Below are 14,862 nucleotides of genomic sequence, written 5' to 3' on the forward strand. Positions count from 1 at the left end.
CATTTAAGTTGAGCCTCTAATATTGTGTCTTTGAAAAGTGTCCTTGCAGCTTGCAGGGATTTCACTCTAGTCATTGTACCTTTTTAATTTCTGTTTTAACTAACCCCCTCATTTTTGCATAGTTCCCCTTCCTGAAATTAAATGCCACAGTGTTGAGCTGTTCTTCCAACCACAGGAATGTTAAAATGCTGTTACATTATGGTCACTATTTCCAAGCAGTCCTGTTACAGTTACCTCTTGGACTAGATCCTGCAGTCCACTCAGGACTAAATCGAGAGTTGCTTCTCCCCTTGCAGGTTCTTGTACCAGCTGCTCCATGAAGCAGTCATTTAAAGTATCGAGAAATTCTGTCTCTGCATTTTGTCCTGACGTTACATGTACACAGTCAATATGGGGATAATTGAAATCCCACACTATTATGGAGTTCTTTATTTTGATAGCCTCTTTAATCTCCCTTCGCATTTCATCCTCACTATCACTGTCTTTGACAGGTGGTCGATAATAGATCCCTATTGTTATATTCTTATCAGAGCATGGAATTACTATCCATAGAGATTTTATGGAACATGCAGTTTCATTTAAGATTTTTACTTCATTTGAGTTTACATTTTCTTTAACATACAGTACCACTCCCCTCCCCACCCCCCGAGTATGACCTGCTCTGTCCTTCCAATATATTTTGTACCCTGGAATGATTGTGTCCCATTGACTGTCCTCAGTCCACCAGGTTTCTCTGATGCCTATTATGTCAATATGCTCCTTTAACACGAGGCACTCTAATTCACCCATCTTATTTAGACTTCTAGCATTTGTGTACAAGCACTTCAAAAACTTGTCTCTGTTTATTTGTCTGCCCTTTTCTGATGTGTCTGATGCTTGTGTGTGTGAATGCTTCTCGGCTGATCTGGCCCCTACTTTATCCTCTTCCAGCCTCTCTTCCTGACTAAAACTAGAAAAATCTCTATCACTAGATTCTTCTCTAAGACAAGTCTCTGTCCCATCCATGAGCTCCTCTGCAGCCATTGGCTTTCCCTCCACCTCTTAGTTTAAAAACTGCTTTGCAAACTTTTTAATGTTAAGTGCCAGCAGTCTGGTTCCACTTTGGTATGGGTGGAGCCCATCCTTCCTGTATAGGCTCCCCCATCCCCAAAGTTTCCCCAGTTCCTAATAAATCTAAACCCCTCCTCTCTACACCATCATCTCATCCATGCATTGAGACTCTGAAGCTCTGCCTGCATACCTGGCCCTGTGCGTGGAACTGGAAGCATTTCTGAGAATGCCACCATAGAGGTCCTGGATTTCAGTCTCTTTCCTAGCAGACTAAATTTGGCCTCCAGGACGTCTCACCTACCCTTCCTTATGTCATTGATATCTACATGTACCATGACCACTGGCTCCTCCCCAGCACTACACATAAATCTATCTAGATGCCTTGAGAAATCTGCAACCTTCGCACCAGGCAGGCAAGTCACCATACGGTTCTCCCGGTCATCACAAATCCAGCTATCCCTATTTCTAATGATCACATCTCCCATTACTAACAGCTGCCTTTGCTTAATGACTGGAGTTCCCTCCCTGGAGAGGTAACCTCAGTGCAAGAGGTGACCCTAACACCATCTGGAAGGAGGGTCCCAATTATGGGAAGATTTCCCTCTGCTCCCATTGACTGCTCTCCTTCCCTAGGCCTTTCATCCTCCTCAACAGCGCAGTGGCTGTCTGACCAGAGGTGGGAGAAATCTACAAGTGTCCCGGAAAGCCTCATCAACATACTTCTCTGCCTCCCGTAGAATCTCCAGTTCCACCACCCTGGCTTCCAAAGCCTCCACGCGGTGTCTGAGGGCCAGGAGCTCCTTGCACCGAATGCACCCGTAAGCCACCCGCCCACAGGGCAGGTAATCATACATGCTACATTGAGTGCAATAAACAGGATAGCCCCCACTCTGCTGCTGGGCTTCTGCCTGCATTCTCTCCTACAGCTACCTAGGTTAACAACAGGGGTTTTGTTTCAATCAAGAAATTTGTATTCTAGCTTAAATGTTTTAAAGACTGGCAAGAGAACCTCGCCCCCTTCCCACTCCCCTTCCAAACTCCCTCACGAAACTCCCTGTTAGCAGCCCTGTTTGAAAAGCTCCCTGGTCACTTGCTCACTGCTTTACAAAGCACTCCCCTATCACATACCCCCCTGCCCCCAACCCCTGCTTGAGCCACTCAGGGGAGGGGGCTGGGAGCAACCCCCGGTACCCCAGCCCACTCTCCCAGCCCCCAGCCCTGACTCCTGCACCCCCTCCCACATACCGAGCCCTCACACCCCATGCTCTGACTCCTGCACCCCCCGTACCCTGAGCACCAAATGGGAGCTCCTGCACCTGCACCCCTCACACCAAATGGGAGCTGCCCCAGGTAACCACTCCACACCTCAACCTCCTGCCCCAAACCCAAGCCCCCTCCTGCATCCTAAAATCTGGCCAGACTCTGCATCCCAATCTCCAGCCTGCTCCTGCTCCCTAACTCCCTCCCAGACTCCTGCACCTTGAACACCCTGCCCTCACTGACTCCTGCACCCCCCTCACACCCCCAGCCCTTATTCCTTCACCCCTCACAAACACACCGCAGTTCCCTACCCTCTCTGATTCCTGCACCCACCCATAACCGCTTCCCTCCCCCACCCCCATGCCCCTCTCACACCCCCAGCCCTGACTCCTGCACCCCTCCCAGAAGCCTCCTGCCCACCCTGACTCCTGCCCCCCACATCCCCACCTGCATTGCTCGCATGAAACAGGAGCTGCTCCAGGTAAATGCTCCACACCCAACCCCCTGCCCCAGCCCTGAGCCCCCTCCCACACCCTAACTCCTGGCCAGACCCTGCACTCCAACGTTTTTAATTTTTAATAAAGGGCTCTTATCCACAGCGCTTTAAAATAGTTAGCTAACGGTACAAACAATATATGGAAAGATCATTAAGTGGTGCACCAAGACTCTCAGCGATTTTCAAGTGGTCTGTGGAAAAATCGGTTAGACGACAAAAACAATCCATACACCTCACTTTATTTTCACTTACTTCCTATTGCTTATAGGAGGAGGAGGAAGGAAAAAAAAGAATGAAAAATGGAGGTTGGAGGGAAATAAGAATGTTTTCTTGCCTGTGTCCCAAGGAGGGACCCCTAAAATGGAGCTGAGCACAGGGCCCCACTAACGCTAAATCCACCACTGAGCTTCCTTCTCTGGATCCCCCCAGCCAGCATTCAAGGACACACGGACTGTCTGTGTGATAAGTAACCTGGATCAGCAGCTCTGACTCCAGCAGCCTGCTCGTTACACCCCAAGCACATTCAGGTCTGGGTGGAGAAGGCTCAGGGTCTGAGAGGTCAGGGGTAGGAAGCTTCTGCTGAGTATGCTGCACCTAACCCTCAGTTTTACTTGAGCAAACAGGAGATATTTGACGCTGTGCGATACGGCTCCTGTGCTCTGTTCCCAAAGTGTCCTGCAGCAGGGGACAGTCTCTGACAGCGTGTGTGTCACTGGCATATTGGGGTGATGCTGAAACAGGACAGAGTAGAGGTGGCATTGGGGGCTGGCATGAACCATCTCTCTTCTTTTCCCCTTCCAAGAACAGAGGGGACAGGAACCCTTACCCAGCGAGGTCACATTCTCATAGTTCTCCTGCATGACATCCCTGTAGAGGGCTCTCTGAGTGGGGTCCAGCAGAGCCCCCTCTTCCCTGGTGAAATACACAGCCACCTCCTCGAAGGTCACCGGCCCCTGAAAGAGCAAGAGTCCAACACTCAGTACCTGCTGCCCCACTCACAGCCCCCCTATACATGGGGGACAGGAGCCAAACAGAAACTCTGGGTGGATTGCAGTCAGAGTCCCACCCCCACCCTGCTCAGAGCATCCAGGAAACACCAGGGGGAGGGGACGAAGAGAGAGCCCCTCCTCTCTCCCAGCAGAGCCATCACACACCTACTAGCCACAGACTGATTCAGGAGATGGAGCCCTAGCAGGGTCCAGGGACAGCTCCCTGGTAGGAAGCCCAACACCCTCCCCATTCTGAAGAGCTGGATGTGAAGGGAGGGGAATCTCCCTTAAGCCTCACTGGTGGGTGCCCCCTTCATATCTCACAGCAGCCGCTGGTTACTCAAGTCGGGCTCCAGCACTGGGAGTCTGGTCAGTTTTCCCAGCTCCATGGAGCTGGGTTATTTTCTGCTCCACAAACTAGAGCATTTCCACCGCCGAACCTCATGGGTCTGTTCCAAGAATCTAGGCAAATTATTAACTAACTCCCAGCAGGTTTAGCACACCCCTGTCCTCCTCCCATTCTCCACCTTGTGCATTTCCTAGAAACCAGACTGTGCAAACCTTCCCATCTCCGGTGTATTTGCTGTCCCTCTCCCTCCTGGAGGATCCCACCAGCAACCCCCTGATAATACCTACCTGAACTGGCTCCTCTGCAGCCATTTCTCTCCCCTGTCCAACGAGAGGACGGGATGAACTGGAGCGAAACATGGACATTATTCTGCAGCCTGGCAGGGTGAGAAGGGCATTTGTGAAAGTTTCAGAACACACTAACTCATTTCACAGCATGATTCCCCCAGGCCCCTTCCCTGCAGACAGACACCCTAGAGTCTGCCATGCTGAGAAAGCCTTGATCTCTCTGTACAGTGTAGACCTGGCCCCTCCTGCCAGGCTAAGCCCACAGAGACATGTTTAACCTCCCTTCTCCCTCCCCCCATCCCATAACAAAGTCTCTGAACACAAGGCTAGAAAAAAGCAGAACCAAAGGAGTCACTGTGTGGGATTCCTTCAGACACTGACCCCACGGCAGCAACACGCCAGCAGGGGGAATATGGAATCAGGAACTGGATTTTCCTCTGTCTGATTCTCATCTTTTCTACAGGAAAGTGACTCTATCCAGGGTGCAGCAATACATCTTTCTGGGCAGATTAGAGATCTGGAAATCTCGCTCCAAACTCCTCTCCCACTGCGCCTTTCGATCTCTCTTTCCCCTTTTCCCATCCCCTCTCCCTGCCCGTCTGGTAGGAAAGTCCCATTCCTGGGTAGTTTGCTCCCCCATGGCTGGATTTGCTCCTGAAATTGCTAATGGGATGAGAAATGAGGGGGGGTCTGTTTGTGTAGAGTCATTTTAAGGCCAGACCCCAGCATTTTCCCTTCATTCCTTTCAGTTACTTGGAATGTCTGGCTCAGAATTTAGTATTAATAGGGCCCAGGGCTGCCCTACGGGGCTAGGACCAGCTGGAGAAAGTCATCCCCTGGGCCGAGCAGAGAAGCAGCTTTAATTAAGGTCACTTCCCAGCACAGAACCCCACTGGGGGAGCAGCAGCTTCCAAGCCTGGTCTCCCAGATCACAAAGGAGGCTGCAGCATCTGACCCAGGAAGCTGAACCCCAATATCCTGAGCAGAGAGGGACGGAGCATTTGAGCAGCTTCCCTCCTTTAGCTCTCTGGGGAGAGCAGCTAATGAGAGCCCATTCTCACAGGGAGAATTGCTGATCTCATTTGCCCCACTATCCATCCAGAGTCACTCCTTGTCTTTCCATGCAGTGACTCTGGATTAACAATGGTCTCAATGAAACCAGCGTTCAGAAAGAATGAGTCCAGAATGCTGTGGAAGAGACCATTGTGTGGCAGTGCTGACCCCCTTCCCACCTCCCTCACCACCCAGATAGAGAACAAGGACAGGTGTGGGGGGGGGAGCATTTTCCCAAAGGAACCGGAAGTTCCTGCACTTTTCAAGAGGGGAGAAAAGCAAAAATCTGTGATTTCACCTCACAGTGTTTGATAAGTGGATAGAAAGTTATCACAGTGACAGGGCACGTGACTGGGGAATGCCGGGCAGTGCTTGGAGCCAGGACTCTGGCACAAGTTGATCAGAGAGAAGGATCATGGTTAGTAGAAGTTCCCACAGCCAGGGGCCCACCAGATATTCCCTGGGACCCAAACCCCAGAGTCCCTGGCCAGGGACCCCAGATACCCCTCAAAGCCCCACCAGCCAGGGAATCCCCACCAGACCATGACTGTCAGGTTGGGAATCCCAAAGGGTTCCCCCCACCAAAAGCCCCCAGCAGCCAGGGACCTCCCCAAGGGAACCCCCCACTGGGAACTCAGTCCCTCACTGCCTGCCTAGGACTCCCCCCCCCAGCAGGATCTGCCCTGCCATTTGTCTGGGACCCCTTTCTCTATCTAACAGGACCCCCTGATGCTTTTCAGTGGGACCCCTCACTCTGCTTCCCTGGCATCCCCTGACCTAGTGCCAGGGATCCTCTCCCCCAGCTCTGTGCACTGGGCATGGCAACAAAACCAGCAACCAGCCGGGGAAGCCCAGTCAGAGCCCCTGGCACAGCACCAGTCTCCCTCTAACCCCCTGTCCCGCCCCCCCAAGAGACACCCACCCCCACTGTTCTGCAGCCACCAGGCCCCCAGCGATACCCACCTCCAGGACCCATAGCCTCAGGGATGGGCACATCACAACCACCACCCCCCAAAACCCCAAACCTCCACAACCCACCAACCTGACTAGGGTACCCCCTGTCCAGCCATCCAAACACCTCCCCCTACCACAATGTCCCTTCAGCTGCAATCTCCCCACACAGACACCCTCCCCGCCCCCGCAACACTGTTACCTCACAGTGCCTGAGAGGTGGATAGGAAGTTATCACCACCCCCTGCTGGCCAGTCACACAGGCAGAGGGAGCCCTGGGTGATGTCTCTTGAACAGGAGAATGGAAGGCCTGGAGGGTAAGAAATGTCCATGCCCTGTCACTAGCAAATAATGGCCACCATGGATCCACCCCAGAGGTGGCTGCATCTTACACTGTGGGAATCAACCCCTCCCAGAGACCATTTGCCATGAGGTTTGGGATACTTCTGGACCTATGCTGCACTCACAGCAACCTCCTTATCCCAGGCCAACTGGAGAAAAGGGTCCAGCCAACTCTCCCGTTACCAGGTGGGAACCACTGATCCCCAAACGGGGAGGCCTCTGGCTTTGATGGGTATTAAATATGTGGCTGGTCTCTTTCATCAGCAAACATTTTAACAGAGATAAGGGGGGGAAGAAATGATTTTCAAAGGAGAGGGGAAAGACCATCACTGGGAAATTTAACCCCCTGCAACCTCCAGGATGGAGACGGACTCAGGGAAACAGGCTCCCTCCAAAGAAGGAGAAGTTGCTGGGATTGAGAAACATGGGGAACAGCCCCAACATGAAAGGATTTTTAATTGACATTTGATAATAACATAGAAATGAAAGAGAAAGGCTGGAAATCAGAGGGATTTTATATCAGTTGTTGATAGGAGGTAAAATCTGAGTGTTTCACATCAATATTTGATAAATGAATAAAGAGGAAATGAGCACCATTTGCAAACATTTTATATGCATGTTCAAGAATCGGAGAAAAGGTGTAAATCTGAGATTTTCTTTTTATGTTATAATTAGAGAGGCAGCAAAATCCCAGGGCATATTCAATTAGAAATAGACAACTAAAGAGAAGTGGGACAAATGTTTAGGTTATTTTATATGAATCTTTGAGATTTGCAAAGAAAATGTGTCACAAACTGATTATTGTACATTTACTATACTATACTACACATTTACTGCTTCTCTCCCTCCAAGCAGAACCCACCACCAGCTCCCTGAGAATCCCTTACCTGAGCCAGCTCCATTGCAGCCATTGCCTTCCCCCTGGGAGGATGGGATGATCTGGAGCAAAACGTGGATGTTATTCTGTAGCCTGCCAGGGCGAGAAGGGCAATGTGAGAGCATTCACACAGGGTTTCTGTCCTTTCCACATGTCGATTCCCCCCCAGGATTTTCCCCTGCTAATGGACAATCTAGGTTCTGCCACACTATGAAGCACACAGTGACCTTATCCCAGTACAGATCTAGCCCCCTCCTACCAGGGTGTAACCCTCTGACACATGGGGAAACCCTCCCAGCAGCAGAGTCTCTCTGTTACACTTATCAAGTTTGCGGGCGATACCAAGCTGGGAGGGGTTGCAAGGACTTTGGAGAATAGAACTGAAATTCAAAATCATCTGGACAAACTGGAGAAATGGTCTGAAGTAAATAGGATGAAATTCAATAACGACAAATCCAAAGTACTCCCCTTAGGAAGGAACCATCAGTTGCACACATACAAGACAAGAAATGACTGTCCAGGAAGGAGCACTGCGGAGACGGATCTGGGAGTCACAGTGGATCACAAGCTAAATATGAGTCAACAACGTTACACTATTGCAAAGAAAGGAAGTATAATTCTGGGATGTATTAGCAGCAGTATTGTAAGCAAGACACGAGAAGTAATTCTTCCACTCTACTCCAGACTGGTTAGGCCTCAACTGGACTAGTGTGTCCAGTTCTGGGGGCTACATTTCAGGAAAGATGTGGACAAATTGGAGAAAGTCCAGAGAAGAGCAACAAAAATGATTAAAGGTCTAGAGAACACGGCCTATAAGGGAAGACTGAAAAAACTGCGTTCGTTTAGTCTGGAGAAGAGAAGACTGAGAGGGGACATGATCAGCTTTCAAGTACATAAACGGTCGTTTCAAGGAGGAGGGAGAAAAATTGTTCTTCTTAACCTCTGCAGACAGGACAAAAAGCAACGGGCTTAAATTGCAGCAAGGGAGGTTTAGGCTGGACATTAGGAAAAACTCCCTAACTGTCAGGGCGGTTAAGCACTGGAATAAATTGCTTAGGGAGGTTGTGAAATCTCCATCATTGGGGATTCAGAAAGAAAAAGGCTGAGAACCCCTGGAGTAAGGGATCATCTGTCATGAAGCTGAGCTCACCTGCGTGGCGAGATATATGGGATCACCCAGGAGGACTGTCTAGGATTCCATGTTAATGCTGTTACAGAGCCTGAAGCGTTTACGCTGAATATTCGGTTGCTGAAATCTCCATATGGACCTCACACCCAATTTGGGGTTTGTGCCCTGCTTCTTACCAGTCTGCCTGAGGCTGGTGCTCATGCTCTCGAGTCACTGGAGACAGCGTTACAGAGAAAGGGGCTGTGACTTCCCCATGGTCACTAAACAAGACAGTGACAGAGCCAGGAACAGACCCTGTTAACTCCAGAGCCCTGTCACCCGCAGCTTGGAAAGGTCCCCAGAGCACACTGTATTAGGCTGCAGGAAGAGGTGTGCAGGGACTGCAGCTGAGCTGCCCTGCCAAGACAGCCTGTGCATCCATGGACAAACCACCTCGCTGGGGGGGTGTCCCCTGGGTCAGGAGAAGTCAGTGTCCAGCCCTGTGCGGCTGTGCTCCTGGCTCATACCTCCAGCACTCACTGCTGCCCCTCCCTTACCAGCTGCACTGGTCAGCCAGACCCCGGTCTCTGTGAGGTCACTCCCTCCTGCTCCCACCACCTCAAACCTTCAAACTGGGACATGGTGCACCAGTACCAATCACAGTGCACTAGTGTAAATTCTGTCTGTACTAAGGGTTTGCACAAGTGCCTAAAACATCAGTGTGGCAGAGACCTTCAGAAACAGCAGTACGGTGGCACTAGAACCTATTTCTAGCTCGATCACAGACAGCCTGGGTGACCTTGGACATGTCAATGTTTCTCCTCCCAACTTTAGTCTCTTTACCCAGTTGCCCACTCACTGGGGTCTCCTCTCTCTCCACAGCTGCTCACCACTAAAATCTGTGTGGGTGTCACCAGAGCTAAGGTAGTTCAGCTCTGGAATAGTCTTACAAGGGGGGCTGTGGAGTCTCTTTCCCTGGAAGTTTTTAAGAACAAGTAGGACAAACTTCTGTCAGATATAATCTACATATACTTGGTTTGCCTCAGTAGAGAGAGCTGGACTTGATGACATCTTGAGGTCCTGTCCAGCACTACATTTCTAGGATGCTATGCAATATATATACATATAAAAAAACAATATATAGAATAAAACCCACCACAACATAACGTCAGGCAATTTGGGGGGAGGGGGGGGGAACAGCCTACACTCCACAGCATAAAATGACAATACAAAGGAAAAGAAAGCAACACGATGCAAACGATGACATCCTAGGACAAAAGAACACAATGGAAAATAGCTGAACTCAAACCAACATAGCACAGGCACCAAACAAGCTGAGGCAAAACACTGCACCATAAAACTGCTACACAACATGGTGCGATCACAGTTCCAAATGGCACCATGCCATGCAAAACAGCTCAGCGTAGAACAGGACACAGAACAAAAGAGAATTATTTCAATGTAGGCCTGGAAGAGATCTTGAGAGGGTGTCTACTCCAGCCTCCTGTGCTGAGGCAGACCAAATATCCCTAGACATTCCCAGACTGGTGAATCTCTAACCTGGTCTTAAAAACCTCCAATGAAGGAAATTCCACAGCCTCCCTTGTAAGGCAACACAAGGCAAACACAGATCAAAACAATGCTGTACACACACATGCTGGACTTTTGGTTAAGGGGAGTGGTAAGAATTGAAACAATTTGGATTCAGTTCCCAGTTTTGCCCCAAATTCTCCATGCAAACTTGTTAGACACCAGCGGCTGGTCCATGCCAGCTAACTTGGGCTCACACAGCTCAGGCTGTTTAATTGTGGTGTCTATGTTCCGGCTGGGGCTGCAGCCCAAGGTCTGGCACCTTCCCACCTCGCAGGGTCCTACAGCCTGGCTCCAGCCTGAGCCCAGACATCTACACTGCAATTAAACAGCCTCTTTGCCTGAGCCCTGTGAGCCTGAGTCACCTGGCATGGGCCAGCTGGGGGGTTTTAACAGCAGGGTAAAGATACCCTTGCTGTCTTTTCAGCACCAGTCACAATGGGAACCCTGATCTTGGTGTCTGTGTAGGAGCCCTGCACAACAGAGGGCCTGACCTCAGTCGGGGACTCTGCAACTCCCAGCATCACAGGATCCCTGATTTTGTTTAGGGTCCCTGCAGCATCTGGCAAAATGTGGAGGCAGGATCTGTCAGGGTCTGTGCAGTGCCCAGTACAGTGGTAGGGCATGATCTGGGTCAGGGTAAGTGCAGTGCTAGGCCCAATGGGGACACAATGGAGGTAGAAATCTGGGCCAGTTGTGCACTGCCCAGCACAAGGGGGAGGGTGCCGTGATCTCAGTCCAGGTCTCAGTTTTACCTGGCACAATGGGGGGCCTGATGTCTGTGTGGTCTCTGCAGTGGCCAGCACAATAGAGGCACAGATCTCACTTGGGGTCTCCCCAGCACCTGTCACAACAGTAGGGTCTGACCTCTGTTGGGGTCTCTGCAGCACCTGGCAGAACAGGGCCCAGATCTCACTTGGGGTCTCTGCAGCTCCAGTAACAAGGTCCCTGATTTTGTTTGCTGTCTCTGCAGCGCCTGGCACAATGGGAGCCTGATTTCACATGGTGTTGATGCAGGGCCTGGCACAACAGGGGCCCGGAGCTCAGTCAGGGTCACTGTAGCACCCGGCACAACAAGGTCCCTGCTCTCTGTAGGGGTCTGTGCAGTTCCTGGCACCACCAGGGCCCCAAACTTGGTCAGGGTTTGTGCAGGGCCCGGCACTGAGGGACCTGATCTCAGGCCAGGGCTGAGCCACGCTCAGTACGATAAGAGCCCTGATCTCAGTCACACACCTGGAGAGAAAAGTGGGAAGATTTTCAAGAATTCAATATCAGTATTTCAGAACTGAGGAGAAAATGGGGCACAAACTAAATATTTGCCAATATAAGAGAAAAACACCAACATGTGGGGAGATTTTATGTCACCATTCAACAGTTCAAGAGAAAAGAGGGGAAACTGGAGGGGTTTATACAGGGATATTTAATCAACAACAGAATAGGACGGATTTTTCTTGTTACATATTCACATGGCCAGCAGAGCCCCGGGTGGTGCGGCTTTCACAGGAAAAAGGAGCGGGGCTGGAGTCAGAAGGTCACTGGCTGTGGGGAGGGGCTAGAAGTGGGGTCTAGAAATTTGACTAGCAGGCAAGGGGGGGGGCTGCTGGGTTGGGCAGGTGGGGGAGGGGAAAGTAGCTGGACTGGGAAACCTGGGGCTGGGCCGTCTCCATGGGGGACACTTGCTCCTCCCTCCCCTTCCTGGCCCTTCCCACGCCCTGTTGCCAGCAGAGAGGGCCCCCCCAGCCCAGCCCAGAGGTGTCCCTGTCTCAGGGCCCCCCCCAGCCAACGCAAGGGAAACACAGGCCAAAACATCGCTGAACACACACACTGGGCTTGTGAATAAGGGGAGAGGCAAGAACTGAAACAATCTGGGTTCAGTTCCCAGTTTTGCCACAAATTCTCCACGCAAACTTGAGCAAATTACTTCAGCTCTCTGAGCTTCAGTTTCCCCATCTGTAAAATGGAGAGTCGCCTCCCACCATTGGCCTATTTAGTCTTTGAGCCTTTTGTGACAAGGCCTCTTTGTCCCTGTGGGCATGTCGACACTGCAGTCAGACACCGGCGGCTGGCCTGTGCCCGCTGACTTGGGCTCACATGGCTCAGGGTGTGGGGCTGTTTAATTGTGGTGTCTATGTTCCGGCTGGAGCTGCAGCCCAAGGTCTGGCACCCTCCCACCTCGCAGGGTCCTACAGCCTGGCTCCAACCCGAGCCCAGTCATCTACACTGAAATTAAACAGCCCCTTGCCTGAGCCCTGTGGGCCTGAGTCAGCTGGCATGGGCCAGCTGGGGATTTTTGACAGCAGGGTAGCGATACCCTTGGTGTCTTTTCCGCACCTGTCAGAATGGGGACTCCGATCTTGGTCAGTTTCTGTGCAGAGCCCAGCACAACAGGAACCCTAATCTTAGTTGGGGACTCTGCAACTCCTGGTATTACAGGATCCCTGATTTTGTTTAGGGCCCCTGCAGCAACTGGCAAAATGTAGGGGCAGGATCTCTGTCAGGGTCTGTGCAGTGCACAGTACAGTGCTGGGGTGTGATCTTCGTTAGCGTCAGTGCAATGCCAGGCCCAACGGGAACACAGATCTCCGTCGAGGTCTCTGAAGTGCCCAGAACAATGGATGCAGCGGTTTGGGTCGGAGTCGTGTGCTGCCTAGCACAAGGGGGGCCATGATCTTGGTGCAGGTCTCAGCTTTACCTGGACAACAGTGGGGTCTGATCTCACCTGGGGTCTCTTCAGTGCCTGGCAAAGCAGGGCCCAGATCTCAGTTGGGGTCTCCGCAGCACCTGGCAGAACAGGGCCACGCTCAGTACGATAGGAGCCCTGATCTCAGCCACACACCTGGAGAGAAAAGCAGTAAGATTTTGGAAAATTTGATATCAGTATTTCAGGACTGAGGAGAAAATGAGGCACAAACTAAATATTTACCAATATAAGGGACAAGCATCAACATGTGGGGAGATTTTATGTCACCATTCAAAGGTTCAAGAGAAAAGAGGGGAAACTGGACGGGATTATACAGGGATATTGAATCAACAACAGGATGGGATGGATTCCTCTTGCCTCACACTCACAGGGCCAGGAGGGAGCCCTGGGTGATGTCTTTACACAGGGGAAAGGAGCGGGGCTGGAGTCAGAAGGTTGCTGGCTGTGGGGAGGGGCTGCTAATGGGAGTATTGTGGCCACAATGGGTCTGGGAATGTGACTAGCTAGTGATGGGGGGGGGGGGAAGAGGAGTAGTCGGCCTAGAAAATCTGGGGCTGGGCCGTCTCTATGGGGGACAGCTGCTCCTCCCTCCCCTTCCTGGCCCTTCCCACGCCCTGTTGCCAGCACAGTGGCTCCCCCAGCCCAACCCAGAGGTGTCCCTGTCTCAGGGCCCCCCAGCCTCTGCCCAGTTCAGAAATCACTCGGGGGAACCATTTCCCACCCACACAAGGACAAATCCCTGCAGGTGAAAATGGGGGAAACACCCCAAACCTGAGATCTGAACTGGCCATTGGCGAAGGGCAGAGAAAATGGGGCACAATGGGGGGAGGGGAACAGGGAACTTCTCAGGGTTTGGGGGAGGGGGGGTCACCCTGGGTGCTGCTCGTTGCTCTCTAGGTAGAAAGGGGGCAGGACGGGAGAGGAGGGGGGTCCCAAGGGGGGGGCAGCAGTAAATCCGAGGGGATCTCAGCCCCCCCCTTTCTCCCCCCGCTCCTCGGGGGTCACCTGCTCCCCCCCCGGCCATGTCCGGACTGCACAGACATTTCCCGCCCGCCCCTTTCCCAGCCCCCCCAGCCCGGTCTCAGCCCCCTCCCCTCGCGGGGCCCCAGGGCGTTAATGAAGGGCTCTCCCGCCGCGATCTGCGCATGCCCAGAGCCCAACGGCACAAACCCTTCTCCGGCCCCGGGAGAGGCTCCAACGGCCCCGCGCGAGCCAGGCAGAGCCGACGCAACCAACTCTCCTCCACAGCCCGTCTCCGGCTCCGGCTCCGGCTCCTCCGCCAACGTCACTTCCGCTCCGGGGAGCGTCAAGAACTACATCTCCCAGCCTGCCCCGGGGCCGCTCCCGCTCTCTCCAGCCCAGGGAAGGGAGGGGTCAGTAGCTGAAATCGCGCATGCTCCGTTCGAGCCCCGCTGGGGGCGGGAGAACAAAGTTGCTGCAGCCTCCGTGTGAGCGGGCCCGGGCTGAGCCGCTGCTGCTCCCGGAGGGGGTCTGTGCGTGGGGGGGCCGGCCGGGGGGGTTTCTCCAGCTGGGCCCCACCCCCTGGGCAGCCCCGGGCTCTTCCTGCCCCAGCCCCGGCCCGGAGACCCCGGGGAGTGAGAGACCCCAGGGGGAGGGCGGGAAAGTGACTCTGCCCCGGGGAGCCTGGGAGAAGCCGCGGAGCCACCTGTGCCTCAATGGAGCTGCAGCAGGATCCGCCCGGCCCGCTGGGATGGGGGGAGCCAGGGGCCGGGGGGGCCCGGCGAGGGGAGGGGGGCGGCGCGTGAACCGGCGAGGGGGCCTGGGGCCCGGCACAAGAGGCTTTCTCCA

At 52.8% G+C, this 14,862-nt stretch overlaps 1 protein-coding gene, 1 long non-coding RNA gene and 1 pseudogene across 5 annotated transcripts in view; 1 reads left to right on the forward strand and 2 right to left on the reverse strand.

Moving 5' to 3' along the window:
- LOC115643738 (zinc finger protein 660-like) overlaps positions 1 to 14,862 on the forward strand; it is a 579,185-nt gene that overhangs the window by 341,342 nt on the left and 222,981 nt on the right. The gene's annotated exons all lie outside the window — the stretch shown is intronic.
- The window catches only part of LOC115643745, a 54,022-nt pseudogene that overhangs the window by 8,203 nt on the left and 30,957 nt on the right, over positions 1 to 14,862 (reverse strand).
- Positions 3,719 to 14,331, reverse strand: LOC115643740. Of its 4 annotated transcripts, none has more exons than XR_003998366.1 (7): positions 14,224 to 14,331; positions 13,072 to 13,188; positions 7,665 to 7,747; positions 6,638 to 6,745; positions 5,783 to 5,870; positions 4,432 to 4,520; positions 3,719 to 3,759 (listed from the first exon to the last, which is right to left on the reverse strand). It is a non-coding gene; the product is annotated as an uncharacterized LOC115643740 (long non-coding RNA). The 4 variants fall into 4 exon arrangements; XR_003998367.1 differs by having other exon boundaries at positions 5,788 to 5,870; positions 14,224 to 14,330; XR_003998364.1 differs by lacking the exon at positions 5,783 to 5,870 and having other exon boundaries at positions 14,224 to 14,329.

The sequence above is a fragment of the Gopherus evgoodei genome, unplaced genomic scaffold (genome assembly GCF_007399415.2).
Source record: "Gopherus evgoodei ecotype Sinaloan lineage unplaced genomic scaffold, rGopEvg1_v1.p scaffold_69_arrow_ctg1, whole genome shotgun sequence".
Lineage (NCBI taxonomy): Eukaryota > Metazoa > Chordata > Testudines > Testudinidae > Gopherus > Gopherus evgoodei.